The following is a 16,173-nucleotide window of genomic DNA, read 5'->3' as shown; positions in this document are numbered from 1 at the left end:
CTACTCTGATAGTCTGGGCAAGGCTTGTAGCCATCAAAGGCTCACTGGACACACACCATTGAATTGTGCTCCGCGGAGCTGCAGCTTGGTGTCCAAAAGTAGAGGAAAATGGAATTCCTGGCTGGTAACGGAGCTGCGGAACACGCAGCCACTCCTGGGAAACATGGAGGACGAGGAAGGCAGCTGGGTCTGGTGGGGAACAGCCCACGATGCTCTGGGCATCTCTCGACTCAGCCGGAAGTAGGCATAGTAGCAAAGAGGGAACAGTCGTGAGACCCACCCCAGTGGAGAGAGGGATGAAGCCGACACACTTTTGGGGCTGGAGGAAGAATTTCCTCACGATTTTCCTTATCAAGGACGTAGAGAGCTGGAACCATGGTCAGCCGTTTAAGAACACTGGCTTCCAGAGGACCCAGGATCAGTTCCCAGCACCCACATGGCAGCTCACAACTGTCTGTAACTCCAGTTCCAGGAGATCTAACACCCTCACACCTATGCACATAAAACAAAATTCAATAAAAGACGAAGAATATAGAAGTTGGTCCTGGAGAGATGGCTCAGGGGTAAAAGCACTGGCTGCTCTTCCAGAGGACTTACTTTGATTTCCAGCATTAACATTGTAACTCCATGGGATTCCAGGGGATCCAATCCCTGGCATGAACCCTGACGGAGTTGTGCGCATGCGTGAGGTTCTGCCCACTGTCTGGCACACGCTAAGGGCTCAGCTGCTTTTACCTCCTCCGAGAATTGGTGCAGCAAATGTGCCTCCCTGTGTCTGAAGAGAAGAACTCGGCGCCTGTCTTGGATTGCTGTAAGTTGGGCTAAAGGGGCCGAACTGAAGTGTTCAGGCCCAGCCCTGGCTGAGTGCCACGGAGGAGTGGAACACAATAGAATGAGAGCCGGGCCAGCAGAAGTCACTAACCAAACAGGGCTTTCTAGCGCAGCATAACTCAGGTGACTAAGGCTAATTCAGGCCCAGGAGAGAGTGAGGAGGGGGCATATTTGGGACGTCGTGTGCTTCAAGCAGCAGAAACCCCAGCAAGAAAAGTGGGTTGCCGAAATGTCCAGACCAAGGCGCTTCGCCCTTTCAATAGAGTGGGCCGGGTGGAGACCTGAGCCAAGCTGGTCTTTAGAAATGCCAGGCCTAGGATGTACTCTGGCAGGACATAGGAAGGGGTTGAAATAAGACGCCAGAACAACATGGCACCCAGAGAACTACTGTTTCTGTGACCCGTCAAAGTAGTGGAGGAAGTGGCCTCAGGTCTCAGATGACCGCACCGTCAATCTCACATCCCTCTTTCTAGCCAAGGTGAGCAGCTGTGATCTAGACTTTAGGAGACCCATTACAATGGCTGAGTCTGGGGAAGGATGGCAAGAGGGTTTTGCTGTCAGTAATTCACTTTATATACGGCTGTAACTTGTGGAAGGAGTGTATTATTTCTCGTATGAAGATAGTTTTAAAGGCAGGGTGGTAGAGTGGCTTTGACTCCTAAGACTGGATCAGATAATACAATGGGAGAAGGGTGTTGGGGACTAGAAGCAGGAGGTAATGAGGTCACCACACTGCTTAAGCGCTATGTGACCTCCAAATGGCAGGTGCAGTGGCGACACTGTCCTCATAGCCTCAACTTCTCCCTGCTAACATCTTAGAAGCCATAATCGGGAAGTGCCTGACCCAAACAAAGGAATATTATACAGCTATTAAAACAATAATCATAAAAAATGCATGGGAAAATACAGAGAAAACGCTCATATCAAAGACACCTGCAAATGTACTTTTATAATTTGACATACTTAGATAAGAAAATGAGAAATGCGGGATTCAAGTGGTTTATACTCATATAAAACCAGCTAGGGGAAAATAATGCAAGGTAAAATATAAAAATAGAAACCACTCCTGCCCTAGATGCTCCGAGACGCCACACCTGGCAGGAGTCTGCTGTATTGCTACATTGTAATTGACTTAACCCAGACTCCCCTGCCCAGAGTGACACTGAGTTACCTCCAACCAGCTGTTGTTGTCAGCAACACTGCAACAGTCTTATCCCTGTGTTGGCTCATACATGGCCCAGGAGTTCTGGAGGACCAGCGCCCAAATTGAATTGCTGAACCAAAAGAAACACCCATAGGTAATTTTGACAGAAGTTGGCCCAGCTGACGTCCAATGGGCCAACCAGTTCACAACACACCGACAATGAGAGTCTCTTCTCACCAACGTAATGTATTTTAAAAGGAGAGTTACAAAGGTGTTTCCCTCTGTACGGGGAAACCTCTAAGTCCACACCTAAGGTAAGGTAAGGGTCAAGTGGGCATCAAAGGACAAGCGTGGATAAGGGTGGAAGACTCAAGAGACATTCCAGCGTCACCTAGAGCAATCGGGTTGTCACATGCCACACAAGGAAGTCTCTGGCTGGCAACCTGTCCATCCGGTCTGGCTCCAGTCTCCTCCCCCTCACCCCACCAGCTTGGACTGCATGGCCTCAGGGCGAGCAGCCTAACCTCACAGCTGTGCTTCCTCATCTCCCAGAATTCCAGAGGGACTCCATCACCCCAGAAGAAACGTCTGGCCTCCTTGGCTCCAAACCGCACACGCAGACCTAGTCACAGTGAGATTGCACAAGCACATGGAAGATTACTCTGCTGTGCTTGAGATTTGAGCACTCCTGGGGGGAGGGGAGGGCTATCTGCCAGCCTTCAGAGCCAGCCTGTTTCCAAAGGCTCAGCAAGATATTCCCAAGGCTGGGAACTCTCGGGTGCCCACTGGTTCCTGTTCCCAATAGGCAGAGACATCGGACCTCCGAAGGAGAAATTCTAACACCTGCTCACTGCCTACCCTGCAGGCCGGCAACACAGACAGGGACCTGCCTTAGACAAGAAGCTGGAGTAGGGACAAGCCACACACACCTCTGTGGACTGCACGGCCAGAGTCAGCAGAGAGGTCTGCCTTGAAATAGGAGCCACTGGTCTGGTAGGGGCCTGGCCCTACCAGACCCCAGCATAATGCTGGTTAACGTCCTTGCCGAGATAGAAGCAAGGCCACAGATAACATGAGGGTGCCCAGAAGTCTGTCTAACCTTCCAGCAAGCTCTGAGCAAACCCTTCTTCCAGGTGTCATATCTGCAGACCCTCTCTCCACGCGTGATTGATAAATGTTTACTCTATAAAGGGGGCTGGAGAGATGGCTGGGCAGTTAAGAGCACTGACTGCTTTTCCAGAAGACCGGTGTTCAATCCCCAACACCCACATGGCAGCTCACAACTGTCTGTAACTCCAGTTCCAGGCAATCCAACACCCTCACACAGACACGCATGCAGGCAAAACACCAACCAATGCTCATAAGATTAAAAAATGAATGTTATATTTTAGAAGCATACAGCAAAATGAATCAAATATTAAGGAATCCATTAGAATCGTTTGATTGAGAGGTGGTCAGTTTGTAAGTCCTGCTCTCCTTTCTCTTGATGATGTCTAGGCTGTTTTGGTGAGAGCCACACTCAACAGTTGGCTTCCTCCATGCTGTGTACCATAGAATCATAGTCAAGGCCTAAGAGACTTAAGTGTCCTGGGAAAGAACGTCAAATGACGTATGTCTTCTCCTGGTTCTGCCCACCACAACCATGTTCCCTGAGTATGCTGGGTAATTTTATGTCACCTTGACACAAGCTGGGGTCCCTGGAAAGGAGGAAGCCTCACTTGAGAAAAAAAAAATACCTCCATAAGATTGGGCTGCAGGCAAGCCTGTAGGGAATGTTGTTAATTAGTGATTATGGCGGGCGGCCCAGCCCACTGTGGGTGGGGCCACCCGAGGGCAGGTGGTCCTGGGTGCTGTAAGAAAAGCAGGCTGAGCGAACTGTATCAGTCAGGGCTGTCTAGAGTCGCAGAAGGTATGGAATGCCTCTATATATTGAAGGGACTTACTGGGATGACTTACAGACTTCAGACCGGCTAACCCAACAGTGGGCAGCTGTTCCTAACAACGGGAAGTCCGAGATCCTAGTAGGTGCTCAGTTCCGTGAGGTTAGGTGTTTCAGCTCGCCTTCTGTATAAGCTGGAATCCTGAAGAAATAGATTCCATCTTACTACAGGCAAGTAAGGGCCAGCAGGCAAAGAAGAGAGCCTCCCATTGTCCTTATGTAGGCCACCAGCAGAAGATACGTCCTAGATTAAAGGTGTATGTCCACACCCGGACCTGAGGTGTTCCTCAGCTCTAACTTGCTCTGCCCCAGGTTGGCCTTGAACTAAGAGATCTACGTGGCTCATCTCCTGGGAATACCTGTGTCTTCCAGCCTCAAGATCTGGATCCCAAGTGTGCCCCCTTCCCCTCACCAGGTAGTTCATTCCAGATACAGCAAGGTTGACAGCTGGCAATAGCCACCACACAAGCCACGAGGAACAAGCTGTAAGCAGCACTCCTCTGTGGCCTCTGCATCAACTCTTGCCTCCCGGTGCCTGCCCTGTTTGAGTTTGTGTTCTGATTTCCTTCCATGACGATCTTGCGAGTAAGAAAGCCAAACAAACCCTTTCTCCCCGGGTTGCTTTGATCCTGGTGTTTCGTCATAGCACTGGTGACACGAAGACACCAGGTAAATTATTTCAACTTCCTCAGGAGTGAGTTTCCCCACCTGCGAAGTCTACTCTGGGAACATTTCTTACCTTGCAAGGTGGTCGTTGCAAGGCACAAATGGACCATCAGATGTGTGTCCAAGGCCGATGGGGATAGGGAGGGAGATGGAGATGAGGTTAGAGAAGACAGGGACAGAGACAGAGGTGAGGATCACAGAGCTAGAGTTGGGCGACGGAGAGGAATGGAGAGGGGACGGGGATGGAAGATATGGAGATGGGGGAGGGAAGAGGAGATGGGGACAGGGAGGAGGATAAAGAAAATGGAGGTTGGATGAAGATACAGATGAGACAGGAGGAAGATAGAGCGATGAGAGCGGAGACACACACACACACACACACACACACACACACACACACACACACACAGAGCCCTGCTTGGTCACATCACTAAACAAGGAAAGCTCCCTTTCCCCTCACTCCCATCCTGCTGACTCTAACCCACTTCTTCCCTCGGTGAGATGGAGGACGGAGGGGGTGAGATGGAGGACGGAGAGGGGGTGAGATGGAGGACGGAGGGGGTGAGATGGAGGACGGAGGGGGTGAGAGGAGGGCGGGGGGGTGAGATGGAGGACGGAGGGTGAGATGGAGGATGGAGGGGTGAGATGGAGGATGGAGGGGTGAGATGGAGGATGGAGGGGTGAGATGGAGGACGGGAGGGGGTGAGATGGAGGACGGAGGGGGGGTGAGATGGAGGACGGAGGGTGAGATGGAGAATGGAGGGGGTGAAATGGAGGGGGTGAGATGGAGGATGGAGGGGGGAGATGGAGGATGGAGGGGGGTGAGATGGAGAATGGAGGGGGGTGAAATGGAGGGGTGAGATGGAGGATGGAGGGGTGAGATGGAGGGGGGTGAGATGGAGGGTGAGATGGAGGATGGAGGGGGGTGAGATGGAGGGGGTGAGATGGAGGTGAGATGGAGGATGGAGGGGTGGAGATGGAGGATGGAGGGTGAGATGGAGGGGTGAGATGGAGGATGGAGGGGGTGAGATGGAGGGGGGAGGTGGAGGATGGAGGGGGTGAGAGGGAGGATGGAGGGGGGAGATGGAGGAGGATGGAGGGGGAGATGGAGAATGGAGGGGGTGAAATGGAGGGGTAAGATGGAGGATGGAGGGTGAGATGGAGGGGTGAGATGGAGGGGGGAGATGGGGATGGAGGGGGTGAGATGGAGGGTGAGATGGAGGGGTGGATGGAGGATGGAGGGTGGAGATGGAGGATGGAGGGGTGAGATGGAGGGGGTGAGATGGAGGATGGAGGGGGTGAGATGGAGAGTGGAGGGGTGAGATGGAGGATGGAGGGGGAGATGAGGATGGAGGGTGAGATGGAGGGGGAGATGGAGGGGTGAGATGGATGGAGGGGTGAGATGGAGGGGTGAGATGGAGGATGGAGGGGTGAGATGGAGGATGGAGGGGTGAGATGGAGGGGGTGAGATGGAGGATGGAGGGGTGAGATGGAGGATGGAGGGGTGAGATGGAGGGGGTGAGATGGAGGATGGAGGGGGAGATGGAGGATGGAGGGGGGGATGGAGGGGGGATGGAGGGTGGGATGGAGGATGGAGGGGGGGATGGAGGATGGAGGGGATGGAGGGGTGGGATGGAGGATGGAGGGGTGGGATGGATGGAGGGGTGGATGGAGGATGGAGGGTGAGATGGAGGATGGGGGTGAGATGGAGGATGGAGGGTGAGATGGAGGACGGGAGGGGTGAGATGGAGGGGGTGAGATGGAGGATGGAGGGTGAGATGGAGAATGGAGGGTGAAATGGAGGGGGTAAGATGGAGGATGGAGGGGTGAGATGGAGGATGGAGGGTGAGATGGAGGGGGTGAGATGGAGGATGGAGGGTGAGATGGAGGGGGGTGAGATGGAGGATGGAGGGGGTGAGATGGAGGGGGTGAGATGGAGGGGTGAGATGGAGGGGTGAGATGGAGGATGGAGGATGGAGGGGTGAGATGGAGGATGGAGGGGTGAGATGGAGGATGGAGGGGTGAGATGGAGAATGGAGAATGGAGGGGTGAGATGGAGGATGGAGGGGTGAGATGGAGAATGGAGGGTGAGATGGAGGATGGAGGGGTGAGATGGAGGATGGAGGGGGTGAGATGGAGGATGGAGGGTGAGATGGAAGACTGGGGGTGAGATGGAGGGGTGAGATGGAGGATGGAGGGTGAGATGGAGAATGGAGGGTGAGATGGAGGATGGAGGGTGAGATGGAGGATGGAGGGTGAGATGGAGGATGGAGGGTGAGATGGAGAATGGAGGGGGGTGAGATGGAGGATGGAGGGGTGAGGTGGGGGGGGGGAGGTGAGATGGAGGATGGAGGGGTGAGATGGGAGGGGGGGAGATGGAGGATGGAGGGGGGAGAGGGAGGATGGAGGGGGGGGATGGAGGATGGAGGGGGTGAAATGGAGGACGGAGGGGGGGAGATGGAGGGGTGAGATGGAGGACGGAGGGGGTGAGATGGAGGGGGTGAGACGGCGGACAGAGGGGGACGTGGAAGTAGAGAGGCTGTGGAGTTGAGGGTAGAGAAGGTAGAGTCAGAGGCGGAGACTGAGGAACGGAGGAAGGAGATCAGGAGGGAGACAGGTGTGGAGAGGAGTAGGGATGAGAATGGAGATGGTTGGTGTCTCATCAAGAACCTGCAAACGCTCGTTCTCCGTGTGCATTCCGACAGAGGCGGTGCTCTCTCGCAGATCTCACGCCTGGGGAGGGCTTGCCCTTGCGCGCTGTCTCTCCAGTTTCGGTTCCAAAGAAGTGACACAAAGTGAGGCACCGCGGTGGCTCTATCGTTTATTTATTTATTTTTACTTTTCATTATTGTCACAAAATACCTTACAACAGCAACCCAATGAAGAGAGAGTTTCCTGCGGCTCACAGTGTAGGCATGGTGGCAGGACCACGAGGCAGCCGGTCACATCACACCCGCAGTCAGGAAGCAGAGAGAGAGAGAGACGCGGAGGAGCATGCTCAGTTCATGTTCTCTTAGTCTGGGGTTGACGGCACCCACGTTACGATGGGCCCTCCCACTTCAGTGTACCTGATCCAGATAATCCTTCAGAGGCAGGTGCAGAGTTTATCTGCTAGGTGACTCAAGAGCCTGTCGAGTTGATAATATTAATTAATCATCACAGTGGCCCAGATGGATTAGCTGCCTGATGCAGACAGGAAGCCAGAGGGAGAAGGGGAAGCACAAAGACCCATATAACGAAGGGAAACGGTCCTCCTGGGGGCGTGCGTGCGTGCGTGCGTGCGTCCCCTCGAATGGTGCTGTCTCCAGGCTGGGCCCTCATGGACCACTTCCTGCATGTGGCCCTGTCAGCCCTGTCGGTATTTAAGGAAGAATGTAATTAAGAGGGCTGCTGGGGTAGCTTAAGCTTTAATTGCTGTGTTTATGCCTCCCTGAGCATAAGGATCCGGGCCTCCTCCCTTGGCTGTGCCCGAGGCTGGCTCCACCTCTGGAGGAATACGAACATCTTCTCGGAGTGGTGCACACCGCACATGCCCGGCTCAGTACAATTAGGTTCTTCACACTAGAAGCATCTGTTAACCACAGAATTCAAACCAAAGGACGTTTTATGATGGCGACTGTTCTGAGAGATGAAAACACAGCCGGCCCTTTGTGAGAACACGTGGCCTGCAACCTGGGGCTCCAGGCTACAGCGAGGAGCACAGGGACCTCATATGCAGCTGTGGTCACTGGGGCTTTAGCCCCATCTTTAACCTCCTTGTCTGTTTCCTGGGGGTACAGATAGCGTCTCCCTTGAGGATTCTGATGAGAATTAGAGTGCGCGCGCGCGCACACGCACACACACACACACACACACACACACACACACACACACACACACACACACCCCTATGATTTGACTTGCCCCGTGTCAACATATGCTCACTGAGGGCCTACTCTTTGGTAGTACCAGAGTCAGCGACTAGGGCTTAAGCATTTTAAAAAAGTTTAAACTTTGAGAAAAGAAAGGCAACAAATAGGCAGTCAGCTTCGCTGTGTGACCTCATGTAGGTGACTTAAGCCCCGGGTTTCCACTGCCACTGTAGAAGTGAAGATTTATCCCATCTTGTGCCATCGTGAAGATTAAAGGAGAGGTTGCATGAAGGCCTTAGAGCCTGGTGGCACCTAATAGGAGCTTGCTAAGGTTAGTTCTATGTGTGAACACAGTAGGATGTCTCAATAAACCCCTGGTCGCAGACCTTGTAATGAGGTATCTAAAAATGCATCCATCATACCCAATCCAGTGACGTAAGAAGGCAGAGAGATTCTTTGATGCGTGGTGTCTGTCGGTGAGGGTCAGGAAGGGGTGAGGGGGTTAGCAAACTCAGCTACCTTGGGCATAAGTAATAAACCAGAATCTAACAGAGGCTCAATTTCAATGGCCAGGAGTGTTCCTGCCATGATCCTGAAGAACACTAAAATTTAGGTCTCTCAGGGATCAAGGTAAACGTGTCAGCCTATTCAGGCTTCCGTAGGATAAGATGTCCACGTCTTAAACCTGGAGCCTATAAATGTTTGGTCGTGCAGCAGTGGGAAATTAAGGGTTAACAATGAAAAGTAAGACCGGCTAGACGGACCTGCTCTCATCGTAAAGGTTCTGAAATGGAGTAGCGGAACCAGGGCCAAAGCTAGAAGGAAGGCAAGTGAAAAGAGGCTTCCAGCCATATTGGTTCTAAAGACAGAGCTGAGGCAGCAGGATGAGTATGGCCTCTGGAGGCTGGCTCCTAAGTTCTAGGAGCAGAAAGCTGCCACCTTATTGGTGAGCGCTACTCTGGTCTTCAGACCAGCATCATAAGACAGTGACTTGTGTGGGGTTTGTGTTGGGCACCATGGGTTGATGGCAGTTTGTCACAGGAAGCAGTAGGAAGCGCATGTCCCCTTTCCTGTTTGGATCCATGTCACTAGCTGTGGGTGACTCCTGCGTCTGCACCTGGCGCTAGGGTCTAGTGTGGCTCGTGGGCTGTCTTCCATGTCTCCTTCTTCAAGGTTCAGCTCTTAGACAGATACTGAGCAAGATTTCTGCGCATCAGGAACACTCAGAAGTCCTTGAAATACAGTCCGATGCCCAAAGATCGAGTTCGAGTTTATCCCATGAGTCTGGGACCTCTGACAATGGCCTACCTGGCTCCTCCCAGAACCCCAAGAACAGATAAGGACTATGAGAGGAACCTTCCCACCAGAATAGGATGCCCCTCCCCAATGAACCCAGGTAGGAACACCCAGGACACGCCCACACCTCCTCCCAGGAAAGCGTGACCCTCCAGGAAAGCGGGACCCAGGCAGCGCCACTTGCTTGGAGACATACCACATGTACTCTTTCCGACCGGGTTTCTCTCAGGTGGCATAAAGGATTTAGTCAGGATAAACCATCCCTGAAATTAAAAAAAAAAAAAAAATCTCCAGTTTTCAGAAGTTCTGAGTCTGCTTCTTACAAAGGACACTTCCAATGTCACTCAATGTGCTTGAATCCATCAGGGGTCACAGAGCATCAATGTCCTTTGAGGAGGCTCTGCAATTATAATACTTTTCCCAAATGAATCTATTTAGTTTTCAAGTACATTCAAGAGACTTCCTTCCTTCTTTCCTTCTTTCCTTTCTTTCTTCCTTCCTTCCTTCTGTCCGTCCTTCCTTCCTTCCTTCCTTCCTTCCTTCCTTCCTTCCTTCCTTCCTTCTATTTTGAGGATGGATTTGGGCCATAAATCCTAGGGCAAGCCTTCCCTGCTGAGCTCTGTCTCCAGCGTGGAGACATATCCTTTCCCCTGCACTACACTGCAGATAAGGTGGCTGAAGTTCAAAGACATTGGTGTAGGTCCAAAGCCAATTCCTTTCTAGACTCTCCCTACTTCCAGCCCGGAATTCTGTTTTTCAAGCTTACAGAAGTACATCAGGCAAGGGTGGGGATCTTTGTAATCTGTGCGTTGAAAACGATCTAACTTCAGCCAAACAAGCGATAGGATGCCCAAGAGAGCCCAGAGCCAAGTGTATGCCCCACCTTCACTTGCTGGCTGCGTGGCCTCAGGGTGGGAACTGTCATCCACCTCAGTGTTCAGGGGAGACTGGTGAACTAGCCTCTCACTCTCAAGGCTCCCAGGAGAACGCACTTAATGCACCCCCCCTGACTAGATGGGTGAGTCCTGCGCAGAATTGATTGACCCATATTTTCTGGTCAAGGAAGCCAAGGGGTTAACAAGGCCAGGCAGAAGTGGGCACAGCTGGGGGTCATTAGGTCCTAATGAGAGGCCCAGCCCGGGAAGGAAGCCTCCAGCTGTGAGGAGGAGCCCTGGCCAGGGTGTCTCCCATGGAGGAAACTTGGGCTGAGAACTTTTGTTTTCCTCTTTTTTCTGATGGTGGCTTTCCTCTCTAGGGGGGACATTCATTCCTCCTATGTGAGTTTGGTTTGTGAGCCCCGGGTGGTTCCTACAGGCAATGGCTTGCCACTTGTGAGGCAACATTTGCTATTGATGTGGGGCCAGGGTGGTTAGGAAGGGAGATCTTCCAAATGGGGACTCTGTGGTTTGGTTTGGCCACATTGAGATGTGTCTCCACAAGGGCAGTCAGGGCTGGGACAGTTACCCACAGGGTGGGGCTGGAGGGTGGAGAGGGTTCCTCAGCCCCAAAGCCTTCAGTGCAGGAAAAAGTACAGGCGGGACTTTTTCCAATTGCGTTTTAAAGTTATTCTTAAATTTTCCTCATGTGATATTCTTTTATCACATGCTCATCCCTCCCCTCCCATCCCCCCTTCCCCCTCTACCCAAGTCCTCCAAGGTCCTCCCCACCTCCCTCTCCACCCAGTGCTGTGGTGTTCCTTCTCTGGCTCTCAAAAAACAAAAGCAAACAAATCCAAAACAAAACGGGCACTAAGGAGACAAAAGACACCAAACTGTAACAACAGCACCCTCCCCCATCACACACACACACACACACACACACACACACACACACACACACACACACACACACACACACACACACACACACACACACATATACACACACATACATACACACACACACACACACATATACACACACACATACACACACACACACACACACACATACACACACACACACACACACACACACACACACACACACACACACACACATACATACACACACACACACACATGCACACACACACACACACACACACACACACACACACACACACACACACACACACACACACACACACACACACACACACACACACACACACACACACACACACATACACACACACACACACACACACATACACACACACACATACACACACACACACACACACACGCACGCACACACACACACACACACACACACACCATGGTGTCTGTTGGATAACTGCTCCTGAGCACAGGGTCTGCCCCAGAGAGTGGTTGTTATACCTGCTTTTCAGTCAGGTACTGATTGCACATGGCTTCTTGACCAGGGGTGAGATGTTGTGGACACTTCCTCCTCTCTGCACTGGGCTTTTGTCTAGTTTGAAGTTGTGCAAGTGTCCGTGTGCTTGAACTGACTTTACTTTAGGGCAGCTGCGGCTTATATTCTGGCCTCAGACTTTTTTCTGGGAGTAGCAGTACCTACCACTCCTAACCCCAGCCACTCCAGAGACCGAAGGAGGAAGGTCACAAGGTCAAGGCCAGTCAAAGAAAGACTTCTTAGAGGGTAGTTCGGATCAGCTGCCCGGCTCCTGGGTGCAGGGAAATAAGGAGGTCAGGTAGCGGAGGCACCCTAGGGAGTGATAATATTCCCACAGCTCTATCCCCCATAGCATCAGAGAAGCAAGAAAAAGAAGAGAGGAAATCCTCAAGACTGAATGTCTCTCTTTGAAGCATCATAGTACTAAACAGCTGTGGGTCTTCTGCCCTGACCCCCTCTTTCCTCAGTCCTGGCTCCTAGGCTCCTCAGCAGCACCTTGATTAGCTGTTTTGATGGGTAGCCACAGTGGGAACTCAAGCCCAAGCTGAAATCAATGAACCTGAAGAAAGTCAGAAACCTGAGGTGTCTCCATGAAGGAGACACTGGGATAGGGAACTGCCCATGGGGCAACCCGGCCAACATGGATAGACTCTTGCAAAGTCATAGCAGCAAGAGCCCAGACCCTCATGCCCTCTGACTTTCTCCTCATTGTAGTGGTTACCCAGGGCAGTAAGTGGAACACTAGGGTTGTAAGTGGCATTTGTCCAGTCACCAGGAACTTGAGGGACCTCGCTGCAGGCCCAGCACCAATCTATGTAGACTCATGCATGCACATGGAAACCTGGATTTGTTTCTCCGCTAAGCTCAGTTGGCTCAACCTGCATCATAGCTTTGTGCTTCCCCAACGATGCTGCACGTCGCTTTGTGACCTTTCCGGTGATACTGCACGTAGGTCATGGCAAAGCAGGTACTGTAAAGTGTATCGGTCGGGCACCGTATACTGTGGAGTGGAGGAGTGAAGCGGCGAGAGAGCGAGTGAGGTCCTGGGTGAGTGTGCATTGTTGACACGACATGTCACATGTCCAGATCAAGAGCCAAGGCCTCAGCTCCATGGGAGTTGCACCTTCCCCGAGTAAGGCTCAGAGAGCTAGCAAAGCCTGTCATAGCCCAACTGCGAACATTAACAGCCAGCGTGTGCAGAAATGCCCACTTCTGGTAGCTCTCTTCTCAGTTGTTTATGGCCTGTAGTTTGCTCCCCTCCTGTTGCTCCTGCAAGCCTCCTTGTTTGGCTAAATATAATAAGTACACTGAACTTCCCGGATGCTGAGGCCTCTACATCAGAGAACCCCGGGCTACCAGATCCCAGCATTCCCGTGTCTGTATGTTAGTCTTTTCTGCATCTACTCGCTGCTCTGTTAATCCCAGGAGCTGTGCAAACACACAGCAAAGGAGATGTACTATACAGCCCCTGTCCTGTAGGACTTATGCCCCATTGTCTAATGAGGGTGGTGGCTAGTCATACCCATATGGAAGAGGACGAGCTAGGAGGAGGTGAGTAGCCAATCGTTAATTACATTCCACTTCAGACACACCTTGGTTTGCATGGCCAGTATTTGCACACCAGGATCTCCCTACGGTTGACTTCTCTCCATGCAAGAGAAGATGCCAGTAAGGCTCATATTCGAGTGGCCCAGGGCCACTTAGACATTCAGTTGACTCCCAGGAGCTTTAGTTTGCATGAGTCCATTTGTTCTTGGTATCTGACCTCATGCTCAGTGTTCAGAAGGATCAGCTGTGTACAGAGCTGTGACAGAAGCTGCTAGCTTCTCAGAGACTTGCTTCAGCTTTGACCAGAACTTAGCATTCAAAGCTAGAGCAGATCAGGAGGAACACTCAGCTGGGCCCAGAACCCCTGTGTGCCAGTTCATCCCACCATCAGGGTGATGGTGCCAAGCAGAGACCTAGGAGGTCCCCCACCCAGGGTTTGAGCTTGAGACTCTCCCTTCTGTCTCCCTCCTCCTTCTCCCTCTCTCTCCTTTCCCCTCCCCCCTCTCCTCCTCCTCCTCCTTCTCTCCCCCTCCCCTCCCCTCCCCGTCCCCTTCCTCCTCCCTCTCCCCTCCCTCTCCCCTTCACCCCCCCTCCCTCTCCCTCTCCCTTCCCCTCTCTACTTCCCCTCTCCCCCTCTCTCCTTCTCTCCTCTTCCCCCCCCTCCCTCTCCCTCTCTCTCTCCTCTTCTTCTCTCCTTCTGCCCCTCCCTCTCTCCCCTCCTCCTTCCCTCCTCACTTGCCCCCCCCCTCCCTGAGGCCTGGGTTCTTGTTTGCTTCTCTGCTTGGCCTCAGGTCCTGTAAGTCTTTTCCTCCCCCACTCCATAGGCAGAGGGAGACAAATCTCATAGTTCAGGCCAGCAGGAATCCTGGGCACTTGCTATTTTCAGAGCTTAAAATTGAAGCCCGTGGTTTGTTTTCTCAGTACTTACTTAGACTCCAGTCTTCACAGAGCAGCCTTCTTCCTGCCCACCGGGAAAGACCTGGCCAGCAGTTTGGAAGCTGATGCCTTGTTCCAAGCAGGGGAGGTGGGGCCTGGAGTATTTTTACATATAGGACGCTGTGGAGAACAAAGTGCTTGGGTTAGAGCCAGTTGAGAATAAGTCAGTTGAAAGAGGGAGAGGGCAGGGAAGGTTCTAGTCCGTCTTTGTAGCTCTGAGCAGCAGCATAAATCAGGGAAGGGGCTGGTGGGAAGGAGTTAGAGAAACCTCCACCATGGGGCCAGAGTGGGGGTGGGGAACCGGCACCTCAGAGGGTCCTCAGAGGGTACCTGAGAGCCATATACTGTGGGTTCAAAGCTGGTTACATCAGGAATGAGCAGGCTCACTCTACCAGCCTGTGGTAATTTCTAGGCTAGCTTCTAATTAAAACCACTGCCACACATAATACATCTTAGACCCGGAAAGGACTTTGAAGGTCCTTTAACAAGAGTTTTAGGGACGGTGCAAAGAAACAGGACCACCCACCCAAAGCCACACAGCCAGTGACAACCGGAATTGGGTTGAAACCTTTTGAAAGGTAAGATGGCTGCTTGTTCCGTCTCATCTCGGCTTTCATGCAGGCACAAGACTTGGTTCCAGAGTGAAGATAAGACAATGTAAGCGTGCATGGGTGACACAATACATTGGTTTGCTTCGCATTATGAGCTAAATCATTGTTTCAATCTTTTTACTGGGCAGATGGTGGTGGTGAGGAAGATGGTGATGATGATGATGATGACGACGGTGACGGTGGTGCACCATCTGAGGAGGAGCACTTCTGACTTTAAGGGTGGACAGGCACCTCATTTTTAACCAACCTAAGCCCATCTAGCTCCAGTGTTTCTGGCTAGCCAACTTGCAATGACCTTGGGAGAACCAGCTCCTCCCAGGGTGGGGTGAAAACAGCAACTCTGCTAATGACCTTCCACATCCGTGTACTCTGGAACATTTCTTCTCGACCTGGATGCCAGGCGTAATAAGGAACCACTTCTGTTGGATTGAACTTATATCCCTTTCTATAGCCATGTATCCAAGGAACCACTCGTGACACCCAATCAATGAAGACAATCACTTCTTACACACCCAAGGATGCTGATGTAGCTGGGGGCTTTCCCAGCCATGCCCCAGTTCCCGAAATAAGAACTCCAGGATGTAATTACATATGAATAAATGCCTACATCTCAAGCTTGGGCTCGGTTCCCGACTCGGTCCTAACTTAATTAACCCGTTTAACTCTCTTCTATGAGCGTCATATGGCTGGTTACCACTTACCAGTTTTATGCATCTGACTCCTCAAGGTTCATTCAGGGTGAATCTCTTCCTGTGCCTGACTTTATTCCAGGATTCTTCTCCCTCTACCAAAAATCCCACCTCCTATTTTCTGCCTCAGCTCATTGGCCAATCAGCTTTTGATTGACAGGTGATGCTTCCATACAGGACACGAGAGATTCTCTCTACACCCTGAATTGAATAACAACTACCGCCAACATCCATGAGGTATTTATGCCTCACCCACTTCTACCGCTCCCATTGGAGGACAACTCTTTGGAGTACAAAGGGTGTATAATCAAGCCTCATTCGTAGCTAGAATAGAGCACACACTCTT

At 52.0% G+C, this 16,173-nt stretch overlaps 1 long non-coding RNA gene across 1 annotated transcript; it reads right to left on the bottom strand.

The window, feature by feature from the left end:
• Positions 1–7,598: 7,598 nt before the first annotated feature.
• Positions 7,599–15,038, bottom strand: LOC116887148. The gene is made up of 4 exons (XR_004386200.1): positions 14,520–15,038; positions 9,924–9,990; positions 7,809–7,932; positions 7,599–7,708 (listed from the first exon to the last, which is right to left on the bottom strand). It is a non-coding gene; the product is annotated as an uncharacterized LOC116887148 (long non-coding RNA).
• Between the last annotated feature and the right edge of the window lie 1,135 nt (positions 15,039–16,173).

Source organism: Rattus rattus, chromosome 18, assembly GCF_011064425.1.
Source record: "Rattus rattus isolate New Zealand chromosome 18, Rrattus_CSIRO_v1, whole genome shotgun sequence".
In the NCBI taxonomy this organism is placed as follows: domain Eukaryota; kingdom Metazoa; phylum Chordata; class Mammalia; order Rodentia; family Muridae; genus Rattus; species Rattus rattus.
This window is presented reverse-complemented; position numbering and strand designations above follow the sequence as displayed.